The sequence below is a fragment of the Eptesicus fuscus genome, chromosome 11 (genome assembly GCF_027574615.1).
Source record: "Eptesicus fuscus isolate TK198812 chromosome 11, DD_ASM_mEF_20220401, whole genome shotgun sequence".
Lineage (NCBI taxonomy): Eukaryota > Metazoa > Chordata > Mammalia > Chiroptera > Vespertilionidae > Eptesicus > Eptesicus fuscus.
In genome coordinates, this window is record NC_072483.1 from 37,596,785 (window position 1) to 37,617,009 (window position 20,225).

The following is a 20,225-nucleotide window of genomic DNA, read 5'->3' on the forward strand; positions in this document are numbered from 1 at the left end:
AGGGTGGTAGTTATATGATTAGTTTTAATGCTGGTCTGCAATCTCTAAGGTTTTTTACAGCTCTAAAATTCTATGACTTTAGGAAATTGATAATTGAAGCAAAAATTGGATTAAAATACTAAATTTAAGTATGTTTGACAAATGAGGTTATGAAATACCATTTAACCTGAGCCTATGAGAAAACTGCTATAGTGGTTTCAAAAAAGGGAGATTTACAAGAAGTTAATAAAATGCTGATGATTATGTTATCTATGGTAGTTCAGACTATGTTAGTTAATAAAGAAATTTTTACCTAATGTTAACAAAAAAGGGAAGGAAGCAAAAGGAAAAGTAGGTAGAAAGGAAGAGTCCTTTTCTGAGATAAATTCTTAGATCCTAAAGACCTCTTTCTTTATGGTCAGATATAGGTACAGCATATTCACACTGCAAGTTCAGAAGTTTACATATTTTACATTTTTTTAAGTTTAAAGGTTAATAATTAATGTTTGTGAGAATAGAGAAGTATATTAAGCCTCATTTTCATAGACATGGGGCCGAGGCAATGGAAAAATAAGTGGCTTTTCCAAGGTCAAATAGTAAATCATTAAAAGCCTAGGATTTTGAAATCAGGTTTTCTACCGTCCATAAACCACACATTAATTCTGTGTGGGTAGAATATTTTTCCTTTCTCTTATTCTCTACTTTACAACAATTTCCTTGGCCTTCTTTGTATTGAATATTTGTTATTTATGTCTCATTTTACATCATTTGGATGCGTCAAAAGAAGAATACTCTTCTCAATACCAGTCAACATTTCACTGACTTCTCTGAAGTTGGATCACAATAATGATCAGTGTCTGATGATGTTAGAGATTCAAACATGATTTATTGAAGGTAAATGATCTACATGATCTTCAAGACAAAGGAAAAAGCAAAAGAAAAAGATCAGAATCTGGTCTTCCAAAGACTTAATCTTACTACATGGAGTAGACAAGAAGACAAAAACTTTTTTTAAAAATAACAAAAACAAACCAAAACAAGAAGGAAAGAATGTACATTTAATTAAAAGATATTGTATAACCAAGGTCTCCAAACATTCTCAACTACATACTTCTATTACTAAACATCCTTGAGCACACACTTCTAAAATTATAAATTCTTTAAATATAATATTGTGTTAACATTATGCAATTATAAAATACAAAAATCCATACGAACATAATATTAATAATTTGAATAAATTTTAGTGAGAGTTAAGTGCTGGAAAATGTTGCATTACCTTGAAAAACTTGGTTTTAATACCTGATTATAGAAGAATTCAAAGTCTAAGTTTAGATTATTTTTATACTTGAGTATAAGAACTATAATGCTAATATACAGGGTGTCCCAAAAATGTATACGCACTTTGAATAATTATTAATTCCAATGAGTTAAATCTGAAAAACATCAATTGAATTATAAAAAACTGTATGTGTAGCGTGGCCAGTCTGGGTCAGTGGTTGAGCATTGACCTATGAACCAGGAGATCATGGTTCAATTCCCAGTCAGAGAACATGCCCAGGTTGTGGGCTCGATTCCCTAGTTGGGGGCATGCATGAGACATTCAATCAATGATTCTCTCTCATCATTGATGTTTCTACCTATCCCTCTCTATTCCTCTCTAAAATCAATAAAAATAATATTTAAAAAAATATATATGTATATACATTTGTGGGGGACACCATATAGTTACCACAAAAAAAGATATGCAAGTAGTGCAAAATTGGCTTCATGCACTCAATTATGATACTCAAATTTCAATTCCATTCACTAATTACCAAAGGGTTGTAGTTTAGTCTTTTTTTCTAGTCAATTTCTGATTTCCCTGCTAAATTTTCCTTTAATGTTTAACAAATGAGGTCTAAATCCACTGAAATGCCATTAGGAAGATTTTCAATCATGTTAGACAATACTTTCCAAATTAAAATAAAAATAAAACAAAACAAAACAAAACACAAAGTGACTGAGTACTCATATACGAGAATTTTAAGATGTACTTGTTATTTTTAATTTTAATAGCCTTATTGAGATCTAATTTACATTCTGTGAAAATATGTTCATTGTTAAGAGTACAATGCAGTTAGTTATTTATAAAATTTATAAAAATGCATTGCGCAACCATCACCATCATTCATTCCATCACATGAAAAACTTCTATCAAAACCATTTGCATCCAATATTCCCCTCCCAGCCCAAGGTAATTACTGATCTGCTATCTGCCTCTATAGTTTTTTCCATTTTGGAACTGTTATATAAATGGTATTATGCAAACTGTGTCCTTTTGTGGCTAGTTTTTTTCCTATTGGCATTTTGTAGCATGTATGGGTTATTCATTTATTGTTGAATATTATTCCATTGTGCCACAATCATTAGTTGGTGGACATTTGAATTATTTCTAGTTTTTCTTTTTCTTTTTAAATTCTCACCCATCATATTTTTCCATTGATTTTTAGAGAGAGTGAAAGAGAGAAGGAAAGAATGAGAGATATATCGATGTGAAAGAAACACATCGATTGGTTGCCTCCTGCACAAGCCCCCACCAGGGCCCAGCTGGGAGGAGCCTGCAACCAAGGTATATGTCCTTGACATGAATCAAACCCAGAATCTTTCAGTCTGCAGGCCGATGCTCTATCCACTGAGACAAACAGACTAGGGCTAGTTTTTTTCTTATTATGAAATAATACTCTTATTATTCATGTAGAAGTCTTTGTGTGGACATGTTTTAATTCCTTACTAAATTTCTAAAAGTAGAATTGCTGGGTCATAGGATAAATTTGTATCTATATTTTTAAGAAACTATCAAACAGTTTTTCAAAGTGGATATACCAATCATCAATGATTTAGATTTCCAGTTTTCCCACATTCTTGTCATTGCTTGATATTATCAATCTTTTGCTTATACCCATTCTAGTGGTTTTGTATTGTGATTAATGAGCATTTCCCTAATGATTAATCAGTTGAGCATCTTTTCATGGGTTTATTAATCACATGCATAACTTTTGGTGAAATGTCTATTCAAATATTTTGCACATTTTTAATTGAGTTGCTTTCCTTCTTACTTTGATGTTTAGAAGTTCTTTACATTCTAGTTATGTCCTTTATCAATTATGATTAGCAAATATTCTTTCCTAGTCTGTAACTTGACTTTTCATTTTCTTACCGTCTTTGGAAGAACAAAACTTTTATATTTTATTAAGTCCCATTTATCAATTTCACAATGTGGTATCATATCTAAGAAATCTCTGCTTAAAGCAAAGTCACAGAGATTTTGTATTATGTTTTCTTCCAGAAGTCTTATAAATAGTTCTTAGGTCTATGATGTATATTGAGTTAATTTTTCTGTGTTGTGTAAGAGTATGAGTTCATTCTTTTGCATACGGTTGTCTAATTATCCCAGCAACGTTTCTTGAAAAGACACCCCTTTCACCAATGAACTACCTTGGCATCTTTGTTGAGAATCAATTGACATAAATATAAGGACATATTTCTATACCTCCTGTTCTATTTCATTGACCTAAATGGTTATAATTATGCTAATACTATATTCTATTTTATCTCTATAGTAAGTTTTAAAATTATATATTGAAATTCCTCCTACTTTGTTGTTTTGGGGGATATTTTTATGTATGTTCATTTTAAGATTGGCTGGTCAATTTCTACAAAATGTGATTGCTGGGATTTTGATAGGGATCACATTGAATCTATAGATCAGAGGTGTTATACTTATTTTCTAAAATTTATTCCTAGATAGCACATTCTTTTTCATGTTATTATGAATAAAATTGTGTTCTAAAGTACATTTTCAAATTGCTAGTTCCTAGTATAAAAAAATACAGTTAATTTTTGTATATTGGTCCTGTATCTTGTGACTTGGCTACATTTTTTATTACTCCTAGTATTACTGTTGTAACGCCCGGAACGCTGGCCGCACTCACAAAGCACCAAAAGAGGCTTCTCATGCAAAAAGCAAAGGGTTTATTGGTACAGGCATGCCCGGTCCCACAACATACTCTGAACACAGAGCAGAGGTTGTGGGCCCCGAAGCAGGGTTTGAGCACAGGTTAAATACATTTTAGGGGGCAGGGTCTTTCCATTTTACAACCAGGTAACTTTCCACAGCGGGTTTTCTGCTTCCTGGAATAGTTAAGACAATTAAGTCTGTTGACATATAAACATTTTTCTTTATCTATGCACAAGCTCTTGGTATCAGTTCCCCCCAGCTATAGATTTAGATTATAGGTTTCTATCTCAACATTCTTGGCTGATTTGTTCTAATTGTCTTCAACTGACCTTGTCTTCAACTGACCTCAGGCCCTTACTGAAATGCTGGCTTTTATGATTTTACAACTATTCATTCCCCCCTTTTTCTGTGGGCGGTCTCTAATCCTAGAGACCTTCAGATTCATGTAATGCTGAGTATTGCTGCCTGATTAAAGTGATGCTGGTGGGCGAAGGGCAAGGTTTGGGCCCACAGGTACGGGGACAGCTTCCTGTCTCAGTCTTATTGTAAACCATAATCTATAATCATAGCCCGGAGTATAGAATCTAAGACCCCATGTCTGTAGATTCTCTGATTTTTTCCCGTTCTCAGTGAGGGAAATGTTTAACCCGTTACATAGAATGCCTGTCCCACAAGGGGATCATATTTCACAATCAGTGCTGGCTCTTCCCGTGATATTCCTCAATACCTGTATCCAGTCCCTTGGGGAACCTCGTATTCACTAGGCTGCCCCTGTTGTTTCACACCCCCAAGCAGCACAATATAGAGATTCAGGCCCCCCCACAGGTCCTTATTTTTCCTCATTCCCTCCCTTCCTCGGGGCATACATAAAATTCAATGTTACCGAGAACACACCCCTGGCGGGAATCACTGCACCCTGAGGTATGGGCACCGCTGGGATGGTGCCCATCATCTCGTATGAGCAGGGGGAGTTTGGTGGGGTCTTCTACTGCTCCCAGATCCCAAGTGTCTAATACTGTCAGTCTTTTCTACCGTTCATTCTGGTCCCGGCTGCTGCGGCGCAGGCTTGAGATGGGAGGCATGGATCCAAGACGTGATGTCATCTACTTTTACTGCTGTCGGGGTGGTCGGCAGCACCACGTAGGGTCCTTCCCACCGGGGCTCTAGGCTGTGAGTCTGGTGTCTTCTTACGAGTACCGAGTCTCCGACTCGGAATGAGTGGGGCACCTTAAGGTCTCCTGGTTGATAAGCGGAGGCCAACGGCTTCCATTCAGACAAATTACTGGATCCCTTCCAGAGCCTTTAACCTGGCAAGCAGAGGGGTATAGGGTAATGAGCCTTTACCTAGAATGGGTGATATTCTTGAGACCGGAGGTGGGGTTCCATACAGAATTTCAAAAGGGGTGAGATTGTACATAGGGGACGAGGGCGTGTTTCGAGCCCAAAACAGAGCATAAGGCAGGAGCAAGGTCCAATCCTGAACGCCAGTCTCTAAGGTCAATTTATTTAAGGTCTCCTTAATGGTTCTATTCATTCTCTCTACCTGCCCTGAACTTTGGGGAAGATAGGCACAATGTAATTTCCAATTAATCCCCAACACCCTGGCCACTCCCTGACTTACCTGGGCCAGGAAAGCAGGTCCATTGTCTGACCCAATTACCTGGGGAAGTCCAAACCGAGGGAAAAGTTCTTCCATAATCTTCTTTCCTACCACTTGGGCTGCTTCCCACCGGGTGGGGTAGGCCTCTACCCATCCTGAGAAAGTATCTACAAAAACTAAGAGAAATCTTAACCCATACTTGGCTGGCCTGATTTCAGTAAAGTCCACTTCCCAGAATTGGCCAGGCCTATTCCCCCTTAGTCTCTTTCCCTCTGAGGTTTGGGATGGATGTGCATTCACAACCTGGCAGGCTTGACAATTTTTAGCCACTTGTTCCGTCAGCCTCTTGTTTTCTGTAGCCGTTAAGGAAAAGGGTTGCTCCCTCAGCAGTTCCTGCATTTCTCTGGCACCTAGATGAGTGAGCTGATGAACATGCTGTAACAGTTGTGGGTGTCAGATTCTCCTCTTGGGTCTCAGTTACTAGTGCTAGAACTTCTGCCCCTCGAAGGGCTGCTGCCTTTGCTTCCTCATGTGCCCGCCGGTTCCCTGCGGCTATGGGGTCTGATCCTTTCTGATGACCGGGGCAATGGACTATAGCCAATTCGGTGGGCAGCAGAACTGCCGCCAGTAGCCTAAGGATTTCAGCCTTATGCTTAATGTCCTTTCCGGCTGAGGTTAGTAGTCCTCTTTGCTGGTATATGGCCCCATGTACATGAGCAGTAGCAAACGCATAGCGGCTGTCAGTGTAGATGGTGGCCTTTTTCCTTTAGCCAATTCTAAGGCTCTTGTGAGAGCAATTAGCTCCGCTTTCTGGGCTGAGGCCCCTTCTGGCAGCCCTGCTGACCATATGGTCTTAGTTCTGCTGACTACCGCCGCCCCCGCATGTCTCTTACCATCTCGCAGGAAGCTGCTACCGTCCGTGAACCAGGTTACTTCTGAGTTAGGTAATGGAAGGTCCTTCAGGTGGCGGCGAATTCCTGCTTCCTCTGCCAAGATGTTCTGGCAGGAGTGCAAGACCGGATTCGCAGCTTCGTATTCCTCCTGAGACGGTGCAGCCAACAGTAGGTCGTCTACATACTGGAGCAGAGTCACCTCCGGGTGTCGGGTTCTGAAGGGACCCAGGTCCTGGTGGAGGGCCTCATCGAAAATGGTGGGTGAATTCTTAAAGCCCTGGGGTAGCCTTGTCCAGGTCATTTGCCCCGCTATCCCGGCCTCTGGATCAGTCCACTCAAAGGCAAACAATGGTTGGCTGCTTTCACAAAGCCGCAGACAGAAGAAAGCATCCTTCAAGTCTAATACAGTATACCAGATTCTGTCAGGTTGGAGGGTGCTTAGAAGGTTGTAGGGGTTAGGTACAGTGGGATGTATGTCCTGTACCCTACTGTTAATTTCCCTTAGGTCTTGTACTGGTCGGTAGTCCCCTGTTCCTGGCTTTTGACAGGGAGAAGCGGCGTATTCCAAGCCGACTGGCAGGGCCTCAAAACCCCCTCCTGGATTAGCTTCTGAATATGTGGTCTGATTCCTTCTCGAGCCTCCCTGCTCATGGGGTACTGCCTGACTCGAATTGGGACTGCAGAGGTCTTCAAGGTAACCACCACTGGGGGTTGATTTTCTGCCAGCCCTAGCCCGGCTTTCTCGGCCCAAGCATCTGGGTATTCCTCAAGCCATGCCATCATGTCCTGGACCTTTTGGGACAGTCTCTTTTCCAATGGCCCTTCTCCTTGCAATATGCGCACTGGTCCGAGTCCAAATTTGACCGCCATCGTGGACCCAGGTCCCCTCCCTTTCTACTTCCTTTCTCTTGTGTTACTAACTACTGTGGCCAGGATTTTAGTCAATGCCTTGTCTCTCCTCTGTCTCCCTTTTGTGAAAAACCTTGTCTGCCTCCTTAACTAGGTCTCTGAGAGTCAAATCCTGGAGCCCATCAAGGCACTGTAGTTTACGCCTTATATCCGCAGCTGATTGGCCAATAAAGGCCATGGCCACCGAGGCCTTCTGTTCCTCTGATTGCGGATCAAAGGGCGTAAACCTCCGATAGGCCTCCATTAACCTCTCTAAAAAGACTGTGGGCGATTCGGGGGAGCCCCTGAACGCCTTCCCTTACCTTAGCCAAATTGGTGGGCCGCCTGGAGGCTGCCCGGAGACCTGCCACAAGAGCCTGGCGGTAGGAGGACAGATGCTCCCTACCTTCCGGGGTATTAGGGTCCCAGTCTGGGCGGCGCAGGGGGAAGATGTCGTCAATGCGGTCTTGCAATTGCGTTGGTCGTCCGTCCCGCCCGGGAACATTTTTCCGCGCATCTAGGAGCCTAGTTTCTCTCCTCAGTGGTGAAGAGGGTTCCCAGGAGTTGCTGACAGCCATCCCAAATGGGTTGACGGGAGAACATTAAGGGCTCCACGAGACCTGTTAACCTAGGATAGGGCGGAGGAGAGTCTAAAAGGATCAGATCAGGTTGTGCCGAGAAGACGGGAGGGGCCGAGGGCGGCGGGGAAGGGGTAGCTGGTTTCACAGGCAACATCACGGTCTGCGACATCGTCGGCAGGGTCCTGGGAGAGAACTGAGGAGCCAGAAAGGCTTTCTGACCAATGATCCAAGGTCAGGGACAGAGGAGTGGAGGTGGACTGACCCATGACAAGAACCATACAAATGACAGTAAACATTGAACAGAAGACAAGGACAAACACAACACGCTCAGACAAAAATCCAAAAGGTCTCACAGCACCAATTGACCTGGCTGGCAACAGAATTTCAGAGTATTCTAACAGATGGGAGGATTCCAGGTGCCCCTGGGCCTCCCCAGATGGGAGGATTCCAGGCGCCCCTGGGCCTCCCCAGATGGGAGGATTCCAGGCGTCCCTGGGCCTCCCCAGATTCCACCAGGGCGTCCCCCGGGGATGTGGCTTGCGACCCGAGGACACGTCTGTCGTCGCAGTCGGGGGAGACTTACGCCCCGCCCCAACAGCCACCAGACCAAACAGATTTGCCAGCCTTAACCCTCAAACTAAACAGCAAACAGAAGACAAAGACAAGCGATCGCTATCCGAGAGGCGCCATTACTTACCCCAAGAAGCGTCTGTTGGAGCCTGAAGGCGGCTGCAGCAATCTCGGTGGGACCTCCAAATGTAACGCCCGGAACGCTGGCCGCACTCACAAAGCACCAAAAGAGGCTTCTCATGCAAAAAGCAAAGGGTTTATTGGTACAGGCATGCCCGGTCCCACAACATACTCTGAACACAGAGCAGAGGTTGTGGGCCCCGAAGCAGGGTTTGAGCACAGGTTAAATACATTTTAGGGGGCAGGGTCTTTCCATTTTACAACCAGGTAACTTTCCACAGCGGGTTTTCTGCTTCCTGGAATAGTTAAGACAATTAAGTCTGTTGACATATAAACATTTTTCTTTATCTATGCACAAGCTCTTGGTATCAGTTCCCCCCAGCTATAGATTTAGATTATAGGTTTCTATCTCAACATTCTTGGCTGATTTGTTCTAATTGTCTTCAACTGACCTTGTCTTCAACTGACCTCAGGCCCTTACTGAAATGCTGGCTTTTATGATTTTACAACTATTCACTGTTTGTTTTTAATATTTTAGGCAGCTTATTTTTGGGGGGCATATTTCTTTTTTATTTCTTTTTTTCCTCCCTTGATTTCAGAGAGGAAGGGAGAGAGATAGAAACATCAATGATGAGAGAGAATCATTCATTGGCTGCCTCCTACACCCCCCCCCCCCCCCAGTGGGGATCGAGCCCGCAACCCAGGCATGTGCCCTTCACGGGAATTGAACCTGGGACCCTTCAGTCCACAGGCTGATGCTCTATCCACTGAGCCAAACCAGCTGGGGCTGTCTGTTTGTTTTTTAATTCTTTAGAATTTTCCATGTATAGGATCATGTCATCTGTGAATAAAGATAGCTTTAATTTCTTTCCCAATCTATATGCATTTATTTTTTTTCTCTTATTACATTGCTAAAACCTCCTGTACATTGTTAAATGAAAGAGATGAGAGTGGATACCATGTTTTTTTCAATCTTAGAGAGAAAGCATTCTGCCTTTTACCATAAATGCAATGTTCAATGTAGGTTTTCTTTTGCTGTTGTTGTTTTTAATTTATTTTTTATTGTTGAAAATATTAAATATGTCCCTCTTTCACCCCCATCCATTGTTCCCCTCCATCTTGCACCCACCCCTAGATATACTTTATCACATACTTATCCCTCCTATTTCTAATTTGTTGAACATTTTTATCATGAATAGATGTTGGATCTGGTCAACTGCTTTCTTGTGTTTAGTCTCATCATTTTTTTATTTTCTTATTTTAAAAATCCATTAAAGTACAGAAAAATATAGCAGTTCTTGACATCTAGTTTCTGGCAAAGTAATGTGCTAGCAGATGTTCTTGACTTGCTCACCCAATCCTGTCAGGAGCCAAGAGTCGGTCAAAGGATTAACTCTGACCTTCAGTAAGTTACTGTAACTAGGCCCACTTCCTCTTGCCTGAGGACAAAGCATTTCTTCTGTAGCCGCCCTTCAACCACCACACCCTTTATCTATAGTTACGACTTTAGCCGATTATCTAGGTCAGCCCCCACCCCTCCTAGGCATCCACCCTTCTAGAAATCACATATAAAGAACGCTGTAAAAAATAAAATTTTGAGGCTTGATCAGAATCCCTTTTGTCTTGCCTCCATTCTTCTGTGTCCCTTGTCTGTCTCTCATTCCCTTAGGTGCGCCGCCTCGGTACCCCCGTTAGAAGACCCCGCTGGCCGGGGCACAATCCAACCCCAGAGATGCACAGAAACTGTCACCAGCTGTGTATAAGTTCTGTGGTGACAGCTGACCTAGTGTATAAAGGAAATGGGGCCCTAGGAATGGAAAGGGTCAGGTACCACGGCTGGAGGACAGGATGAGAAGAGGATTCTTGCATGTGATTGACTTTCTCTCTGCTACTGCTCTAGTCAGCGGTTGCCACCTTTATGAGGCATTGAGCTTTGAAGTTAAGAAAATAATGTCTGGTCGGTGTGGCTCAGTAGTTGAGTGTGGAGCAGCCAATCAATATTTCTATCTCTCTATCCTTCTCCCTCCCTCTCTCTCTAAAATCAATTAAAACACATTAAAAAAAAGAATGAGCCCTGGCAAGTGTGGCTTGTTTGGTTGGGCAGCAGCCCACACATGGATAGGTTGCCAGTTCAATTCCTGGTCAGGGCACATGCCCATGTAAGGGGCTTGATTCCCGGGTAGGGGGCATGCAGGAAGCACCCAATAGATGTTTCACTCTCACAATGCTGTCTCTCTCCCTAAAAATCAATAAAAATATATTTTTAAAAAAGAAAATTATGAGGTAATATTTTCTGGGAGAACTTCAAAACTAGTATTTTCTGTTGTCGTTAATCCTCACCTAACGATAGTTTTTTCATTAATTTGTAGAGAGAGTGTTAGGGTGAGGGAGAGGCAGAGAAACATTGATGTACGTAAGCGAGGGAGACACATCAATTGGTTGCCTCCTGCACATGCTCAGACCTGGGCTGGGGATGGAGACTGCAACTGAAGTATGTACCCTTGACCAGGATCAAACCATGACCCTTCAGTCTGCAAGATGATGCTCTGAGCCATATCAGCTAGAGCTTCAAATGTAGTATTTTAAATAGCATTTAGTATATTGATCATTTGATGTTGGCTTGCCAGGTATTCTGCATCTTCTGACAGCCTTCTTTTGCTTTGAGCTTCACTCAAAGCTGGCAGCTATATGGGTCCTGTCCAGTAATTAGCACACTTTCAACACAGATTCATTTATTACGACTGCCACCTTAATTTCTGATAGTTTTTCCAGATATACAATTCTTAATTGCAATATTTTTTTTCTATTAACACTTTACATCCGTCACTCCCTTCTAGTTTTTTGTTTTGTTTTTGTTCCTAATAAATCAACTGTTAATTTTATTGTGGTCCCTTTGTATATGATGAATTATTATTCTCTTGCTGCTTCAAATTTATTTTTTAATCTTTGGTCTTTCAGCAGACTATGATGTACCTAGTTGTGGCTCTCCTTATGTTTATTCTATTTAGAATTATTGAGTTTCATGGATCTATAGGTTAAAATTTGGAAACTTTTAGGCCATTGATTCATAATTTTTTTCTTTTAAAAAATATATTTTATTGATATTTTACAGAGAGGAAGCGAGAGGAATAGAGAGTTAGAAACATTGATGAGAAACATAGATCAGCTGCCTCTTGCACACCCCCTACTGGGGATGTGCCCGCAACCAAGGTACATGCCCTTGACCGGAATCGAACCTGGGACCTTTCAGTCCACAGGCCGATGCTCTATCCACTGAGCCAAACCGGTTTCGGCCATAATTTTTTTCTTGAAACCAGAATATTTTAGATAAAATATTATAGCAATTTGGTACAAAGTCTGGTTTTCCTCCTGAGAGGCTTTTTAAAATTGCTGCAACTTAAACTTCATAATTTGTTTTCTCTGAGTTGTGGGGCCACTGATCACTGATGTCTCTGATAAATTTTCCTATTTTATTTTTTAGCATGGTTCCTAAAAAATTGGTATAAATCTATAAAATAAATATAAATTTTAATATATTCCTCTGATACCAATGGTGTGGCAAAATTATTCTACCCTAAATAGGCAAATATATTGTTCGTTTTCTCAAAGTTCTTTTCTTGCTCCCAACTTATAAGGAGAACCGAGGGTTGAGGACTATAAGGCTTTGATGTTGTAGATTGGGGCTAAATAAAGGTCTTTTATTCAAACTAGGTTGGCAATATTTGGAATTAGATCATTCACTTTCTATTCTTTGCTTGTTAGAAAATTTTAGATGGTTGTGCTTCATAGTCCAATAAGATGGTCACAATATATGTTTTCTTTTTTGTTGTAAAATATTTGCATAATACTTTAGTGAAACGTTTTGATTGTAAGGAAAAGAGGCTCACTAAAGGCAAACAGAGAAAAGAATGGCTTGGGGGTGATTATAAGAAAAATAAATCTTATGGAATAAAACATGACGTATATTCTGGCTTCGTGGGGAGAACAGTAACTCAGAAACCATCAGGACCAAGATAGTTGCTCTTTCTGGCTCACTTGTTCTCTCAATTCAAAATTTCCAGAAGAAAAAATCTGATTGGCACTGTTAAAGGTTATGGGTCAATGGTCAGCCAATGAATTGGCGACATTTGAAACAGGTCCCCGCTGGGGCAGATACCATGGTCAGATGCAAGATCATGAAGCATGCAGGGCTGCCTACTTCCAGGGCTGTAGATATAGGTACTTGGAAACATGTCTGTTATACTTACCAGATGTTTGAAGCCTTTTTGATTTTATGAAGTTGTTAAATTCTCATGATTATACTGTGTTCCAAAAGACAGAGCAACCTGAATGTTTCAGATGGAAAAAATGTAGGTAACCCTTACTTAACCTGTTTGAAAAAGCTGAATTTCAACTGCTTTCCCTCATACACAAAATTTTATAGCCTTAGCTCTAAAGGTAACTTCATGCCAAAATGCATGCAACCAGTCTTTATCACACTAGTCCCCTCCCTCATCCAGGGGTCCAGATAAAATCTGAAGCCTTTTCTCTCTTCAGAGGCTATGTGGCAAAAACTTCTACTCGGCTCTGCCACACATGACCTCACTTTTCCACATTGAACCTCTAGCCCCACCTTTTTCTAATTACCTCCCAATATTACTGATTCCAATTTTTCATTGTTGGAAGTCAAATTCTTCCAAGGACTAAAAGAAAGGATTAATGAAAATTAGCTTTCCTTAGCATGAGAAACACTTCAATAGTCGAGGGAAGGATATGGTCATGACCATGATATGTATCCTATCCTCTAGGGCAGTGGTCGGCAAACTGCGGCTCGCCAGCCACATGTGGCTCGCGAGCCGTGGTTTGTCGCTCTGTTGACCAATGAGTTTGCCGACCACTGCTCTAGGGAGAAGGCTCAAACACAAACACAAATACATATTCCGTGGGGCAGAGAGGTTTAAGTGCCACAATAATACACTAAAGCAGAAATCATCCTCTCTGGAGGGAGGTAAAGTAAGGAAAGTCTTTGCAATTGTGTCAAGTAATGATTGGGCTGGGCCTCTAAGGGCAGAAGAAGATTTACATATTCAGTGCTGGGCTGCAGGTGGGGCACAGTGGATTCTGAAATCCTGAGCATAACCTTTGTTAAGCTCTAGCACCCCTTCTCAGGACCAGTTTGTTCACTGCTTTCTTTGCTTAATTTGCAACCGGCCTATGTTTTAACGTTCCTTAGTCCAAACAAACAAAATCCCACTATCAACTAACTTATCAGTGTACTTTTGGGAGTTATTATCTTCACTGCCCTCACCTTCTCTAGAGACATGCTAGAATGAAAAGAGACCGCGTTCCTGCTGCCCCCTTTTCCTCGCTGCCTCTGCTAATATGAAATAAGCATTGACAGTTTTCATAATCATGAATGGTTCAGGTTGACTTTCTTTCTGGGATGGTAAGTGAAAAGTTCCCTCAGATTTCTGCTGTTTACATTTGCTCTTGAGGGTGGAGCTCACCAAACTTCCTTTTTTCTAACCTTCCCAACTTGCCCTGGGCCTCTCTACCAGCCCCTCTTCCCACACCTACTTCCCAGTGATTAGACCCACCCAGGTGCTGCAGCCACAAGGTAAAAGCTCCCCTTCTCAAGTAGATCATTTGCATTTCTATAGACCCTCGGGGTGGGAGACAATGGTCTCTACCCTTCACTGGAAATCTGGAATCCAGGCGTTGCAATTTGCAAGAGAAAGGCACTTGTTTTTTTTTTTTTACAAGACAACTTTACTGGCAAAGGAATTCGGATTCTGAGGAAAAAGAGCACCATCTTCACAGATGTTTAGGTTGTTTTCAAACACCAGAACATTGGGGCAAAAAGAAATAGAAGCCTGGAGAAATTCCCTTCAGACCGTTTTTAGGTGAAAGAAAATGCCAATAGATGAAGATGGATGTAGGATAGAAGGGAGGTGCTTTTACAAAAGGTCAGGTATTTAAGGTGTAGGGGAAAGATTGTAATACATGACCAAAGAGAAATTATAATCAGCAAAGCAAAATGGTGGAGGATAAGAATGACCATGTTTGAAAGCACAAGTGGAGTATGAGCGTAGAAGGGAAGGGTGGGCACAACCCTTCTCAGCCAGATGCAGTGTAAAAATTGAGACTGAGGTTTTGGAAAATTAAATTGAGGAAGCTCATGGTGGATGCCTCAATTAAGTATGAAGCGAATTTATAACTGGACAACCAAGGGGTCGGGGCTACCTGTCACTACTTGACCTATTAAGCAGAGACAGGGTTGAATCATATTTGAGCATTTATTCCAATATTGCCGGCAGCATGGGAGAGCAGCAGGTCATCCACAAAAATCTGCTCTGCACCCTATCATAAACGAGCTGCTTATGTTGGATAGAAGAACAAAGATTAAGTGGGGAAGTAGGAATTACAGGCATGGGAAAGTAGGCACGGGATAATCAGCACGAGCTACAAGTCATGTGGGCTGGGGGAGAGAAGGGGCTTGCAGGAGGGTGGGCACGTCTGGACCAGATTACATGTAATAGGGGCAGGGGTTGTAAATAGCAGGTGCCTCCAGGACTAGATTGTTTTGGCCACGAGGTTGTAAATCTTTCCATAATGATAGGTGGTTCTTGGAAGGAGGATGGACTGCATTCTGATGCTGGCTCCCATGTCCCAGGGCCTACAACTCCCAGGCAGGTTAGAATGTGCTTTCTCTAATCAGTACAGAACCATCATGGTTAACAGAGCATGATTAATATTTCTTATAACTGTAGCTGGTCCCCAATATTCTCTTTCTGCCCCTAACAAATTCATCTGCAGAACTGGAAGAAGACCAAGTACAGCGGGGGTTTAAGGACAGCAGAAACAGGACAGGTTTGGGACAAGCACTCTGGATAAGTGTCCTGGATAATCACCCTACTGATAAGAAAAAGATTTTAGAGCATCAATGAAGACCCAGTCAAGGCTGAAAAGCATAAACTTTTAGTGGAACAAAATTGTAAACTTTATTCAACAATGCTTGGTAGTATAGGAGCAAGTTCAAAAGAAAGCTTTCAAATGAGCATAATGATTGTGAAAAAAATAATGTTAAATGGAAACATTTTAGGGACATTACTCATGGTGGATTTTAGTAACATTTTAAATTACAAACATGAAATATATGGTATCAAAGCACTCTTCAAACATATGACCTGAGAATAACACAAAAAGAAAAGATTACTGGAGTAAAAAGATCAATTGGTTCTTGTTTTCTTCTTTCTATGCTAGCCCAAGGCAAGAAAAAAGGAAAGTTCTTTTCTTTCCATTGGACACATCTTCCTTTCATGCAGTATTATTACATTTTTTTAAAAACCAAATCATTGATATCTTGTTAGTGTATCAGGGAATAAAAACTTTACACTTCTCTTACTAATCTTTGAATAGAACTAAAATAAGAATGTACTCACCAAGGAAACTAGTAAAAATCTATATAAAGAAACCCATTTTACTCTTAGTAAATGTTAACTCCAGCTTATTACTCTAACCTGATTTCCCCCCTCAAAACTAGAGCTTGTGGCCCTAGCCGGTTTGGCTCAGTGGATAGAACGTTGGCCTGAGGACTGAAGGGTCCCAGGTTTGATTCTGGTCAAGGGCACTGCCTGGGTTGTGGGCTTGATCCTCAGTGGGGGGCATGCAGGAGGCAGCTGATCAATGATTCTCTCTCATAGTTGATGTTTCTATCTCTCTCTCCCTCTTCATTCCTCTCTGAAATCAATAAAAATATTAAAAGAAAACTAGAGCTTGTGTATGGTGAAGGCCTGGGGGTGGCAGATATAGAGTGGAGGGGGTAAATGGAGAAAAAGAGGGGACTTCTGTAATACTTTCAACCATAAAGGTAAATTAAAAAAAAAAACTAGAGCTTGCATGTTAGAAGTTTTTTTGTTGTTGTTTTTTTAGTATAATTTACAGGGATCTGCAGTTTTAGTTCCTGTTGAACCTAAGGAGCAGCCTGACCTTAAGACATCCTGCCCCAGGAAGTCAGCTGACAAACAACCAGGAGGCCCACTCATGGAGCTGACCATAAAGATCCATAATCAAAGCCTACGGGAAGGTGCCCTGCACATCCTACACAAAATCTTATTCTAAGAAACAAAACAACTTTCTTGATTAAATAACATATAATGAACTATACTTCTCCATGAGTTGGGAAACAGGATGTATGCCTTAAAATAAAGACCTGGTTAGTCATGTTTGCCTTAAACCCCTAACATCCTTTTTTGAGCACATTGTAGAAACAGGTTGTTCTGGATGCTGCCTGGGTCTGGGGTGACTTGATTACAAGACTTCAGATGACATTAAAAACCTATATCAGGACAAGCAAGAATACTGCCTGAAGGTCCACAGCCCCCTTCCTTGATTTCTTTGTTCTGCTTTCCCTCTCCTTCCTGATAAAAACCCTTGCCTACACGGAGATGTTAAGATGGTTTTTCAGGACAAGAGTCCGCCATCTTCTCAGGTTGCCAGAACTTGAATAAACCATTTTCCTTCTTACCAGCACCTATTTCACGAGTTTGGCTTTCACTAAGGCAGGTAGCCAAATATGCGTTTGTATTCATTACTACCTTAAAAGTGAGTCTTATTTATAAAAAGTTGCATTTTGTCCATTTCCCCATAAACAAACACCAAAAAGTCAGAAATAAAAAACATAATGATCTAATTTCCATGATGGCAAACGAGCCACCATTCCATGGCCCCTGATAATTCCTTCCCAATTTGGGAAATGCTTAGGGGGAACACTCATATGCTCAGCTGTTTTGTTCTGCAGTCCAACCTTGCATAGGATTATTGAATAAGTTCAATTTTACTACAAATTGTGAGAAATATTTTTCTAATCAAGGAACCGAATTAATAATTCTTATCTATGTTTATAATCTTCAAATACAGTAAGATAAAAAAACAACAAAGCATATTATCTAATTTAAAACTCAGGACAATAATTAGACATATATAGCTTGTACACACATTAATCTGTTTCTCTCAACAAGATATTTATAATTTCCAAAATTCTATTAGCTTTTTCTCACAATATGGTCCCTCCAACTTGAGGGGCAGTAACATAAACATAGTCTTCTTACTAAAGAGATTAGTATACCATAAGAAGGAACCTAAGAATATTGGTGGCTATATGATAGAGCAATATAATGCTTGAAAGCCTAATGTATTCATGAAGTTCCACTTTAATAGCCAGTATCTAAATAGGAAAGTTATTTAAAAAAAATTGGTATTGACAAATGAACACAAAGTAACTTTAAATCAAAGGTTGTTATTAAAGCACGTGATTTTTGTGTGCACTGATTCCATGGCTCAGTGTTATCAGATTTAGAGATAAACTGGAAAATACCCAGAAAATAAAATCCATCAACTGTAATCTATTTCCTTTACTCTCTTGTGAAATCATTAGAAGTATGGATTTACTCTGTCATCCGTGTCTTTCCCCACCTATAACCTTTTAAGGGAAAGAGCAAACACCTGTCAAGCTCATAGTGCAGAATGCACACACAGATGGGTGTTTAATAAATATCTTTCAACAGAGAGATTAGAGGTTTGCTTTGGGAAGCAGGGAACACATTATCTTAAGTGTTGAGCTGATGACATCCATTATACAATACCTCAGCCTGTTTCTTTACCGAAATATCATTCAAAGGAAATCCTTTCTTGAGTATCCTTTAGGTAGGGCTATAAGTTTGAAGAGCCAAAAATTTGAGGCAAGATCAGCCCCAGGGAAGGGCGAGTGGCTGGCATGAACAAGGAAAATTCAGGAGTTTCAGTGACGACAGGAAGCAGCGATTGAAGGGATGGGGTGCAAACTCACCTGGAGACGCAGAAGCTGCACGCGCGTCAAGGATCAAAGGGCATAACCTTTGGGGCTCCCCAGCCACGGGGAAAGTGGAACACTCACTCCTAGGCTCTTACATTCAAATATTCGTCTAGGGGGGCTCAGCTGTTCCTACTTCTGACGCCAGGGGACAAACCCTACCTTTCACAGGTGGCACTGACAGAGAGGCAAAGCACAAGCTGCTCCAGATTTCAGAGCCAGCTCCCGGGAATCCCCCAGTACCTCTTTCCCCGACCGCCTCCCGCGCCCCAAACCACAGACCCCTTCACCCGCACTCCGCACCTTCTCCAGGCCCTCTCCCTCTTCACAGCATCGGTCTCTATGGCGACCTGAAACCGCAGTTCCCATTGGCCCGTTCAATATGAGGGCCGGGCCAATAGGGAGGGCCAGCCTTTTCTTCCCGACCAATAGGGTTGGCGGAGGCCAGGTCCGGAGACGGCGGCGTGCTGACGTTCCCGGGAGTTCGGGGCTGGCTGGGCAGGCGGGCTGGCGGCTGGGCGGGCGGCGGCGGCGGCCTCTGGGCAGTAGAGGGGGCTCCGGGGCTGAGTCTGTGTGGTTGCCGGTCGCGGAGGCGGCACCATGGGCACGGGGTAGAGGGGCAAGTTGGCCACCGCCGCCGCCGCCGGGGGTGGTGGGAGAGCCGCTTCGGGGGAGGGGGCGGGTGGGGGAGGGAGGGGAGGGCGGACGCTCGCCCGCGGCACTTTTTCAATTTTTTCGGGTGCCGCAGCGGCGACCCATCGGCGCTGATGCCCCTCATCCCCGGAGCAACGACGGCCTCTGCCTCGCCTGGAAAGTAAGTGTGCGGGCTCGCGGGAGGGCGCGGAGACTCCTGCCCACGAGAACCTCTGCCCTCGCGCCCCAGCCGGGACCTGCCCGCGAGGGGTGCGGGTGCCTCCCTCCCGTTACTCAGTCCCCACCGCCTCGCAGCCGCCTCGGCTTTCCTGCCCCGCCTCGTGTTCCTGCCCGCACTCGCCTGCCTGCTCCCCTCCCCCCGGCAGGCGCACAAGTTTCACCTCCATTTGCTTTTCCCGGTGACTACTCTTCCTCCGGTCTCCCTTACACGGCGCGCAGGACCCCTACCCACGTTGGCCTTTTCGGATCCAGAGCCCCCAGCCCCGAACTTGAGCACCGCGCCGAGTCCTCCTGGACTTCTGCCCGGAGGTTTCCCCCGCTCCTGCCCGCCTGGCACTCCGCCCTGCGCCCCCAGCACCCCGAGGCGCCCGCCTTCCCCAGCTTTCGGGGCCGCCTGTCCGTCCCTCCTGCTCTCCTCCCCTCCCCTCGCACGTTCTCTGCTGCCTGCGCCGTCTCGCGTGTGGCCCCCGAGTCCCGCGCTCCTGCCAGCCCTGCCGGCCCCGCTCTGCCCGGTGCGCCCCGCTCTCCTCGCGGCGTGTGTTCACGTTCCACCCCTCCAGCTCCCAGCCCCGAGCTGCCCCGGCCGTCCTGCGCCGCCGCTGCCTCCTCTCCCTGCCAGGAGTAGAAGCGGAGCTGCGGCACCCCGCTGGCGGCTCGGGTGTCCTTTCCCGGCGGCGCTGGGGCTGCCCGGCCGGCCCTCTTCCCTTTTTCCCTTCCCGGGGAAGCCAGGGGCTGAGCGGCGGGCCGGGGTTTGGCTGTGTGCTGGCCGAGTGCGACAAACAGCGAGTGCGGGCAGTAGATGCGCCGCGGCGGCCGTGGCCACTCGGGGCGCAGCAAATAGGCAGGTGTCTGTGTCCGGGTGGGGGTGGGGGACACGCACGCCACCGGCTCT

The 20,225-nt window shown here is 43.5% G+C and overlaps 1 protein-coding gene across 1 annotated transcript in view; it reads left to right on the forward strand.

Annotated features, from left to right (window-relative positions):
* Positions 1 to 19,035: 19,035 nt before the first annotated feature.
* PKP4 (plakophilin 4) overlaps positions 19,036 to 20,225 on the forward strand; it is a 234,729-nt gene continuing 233,539 nt past the window's right edge. Inside the window, exon 1 of the mRNA XM_054722743.1 lies at positions 19,036 to 19,274. The gene's annotated coding sequence lies outside the window, so the exon portion shown is untranslated. The remainder of the gene's footprint in view (positions 19,275 to 20,225) is intronic.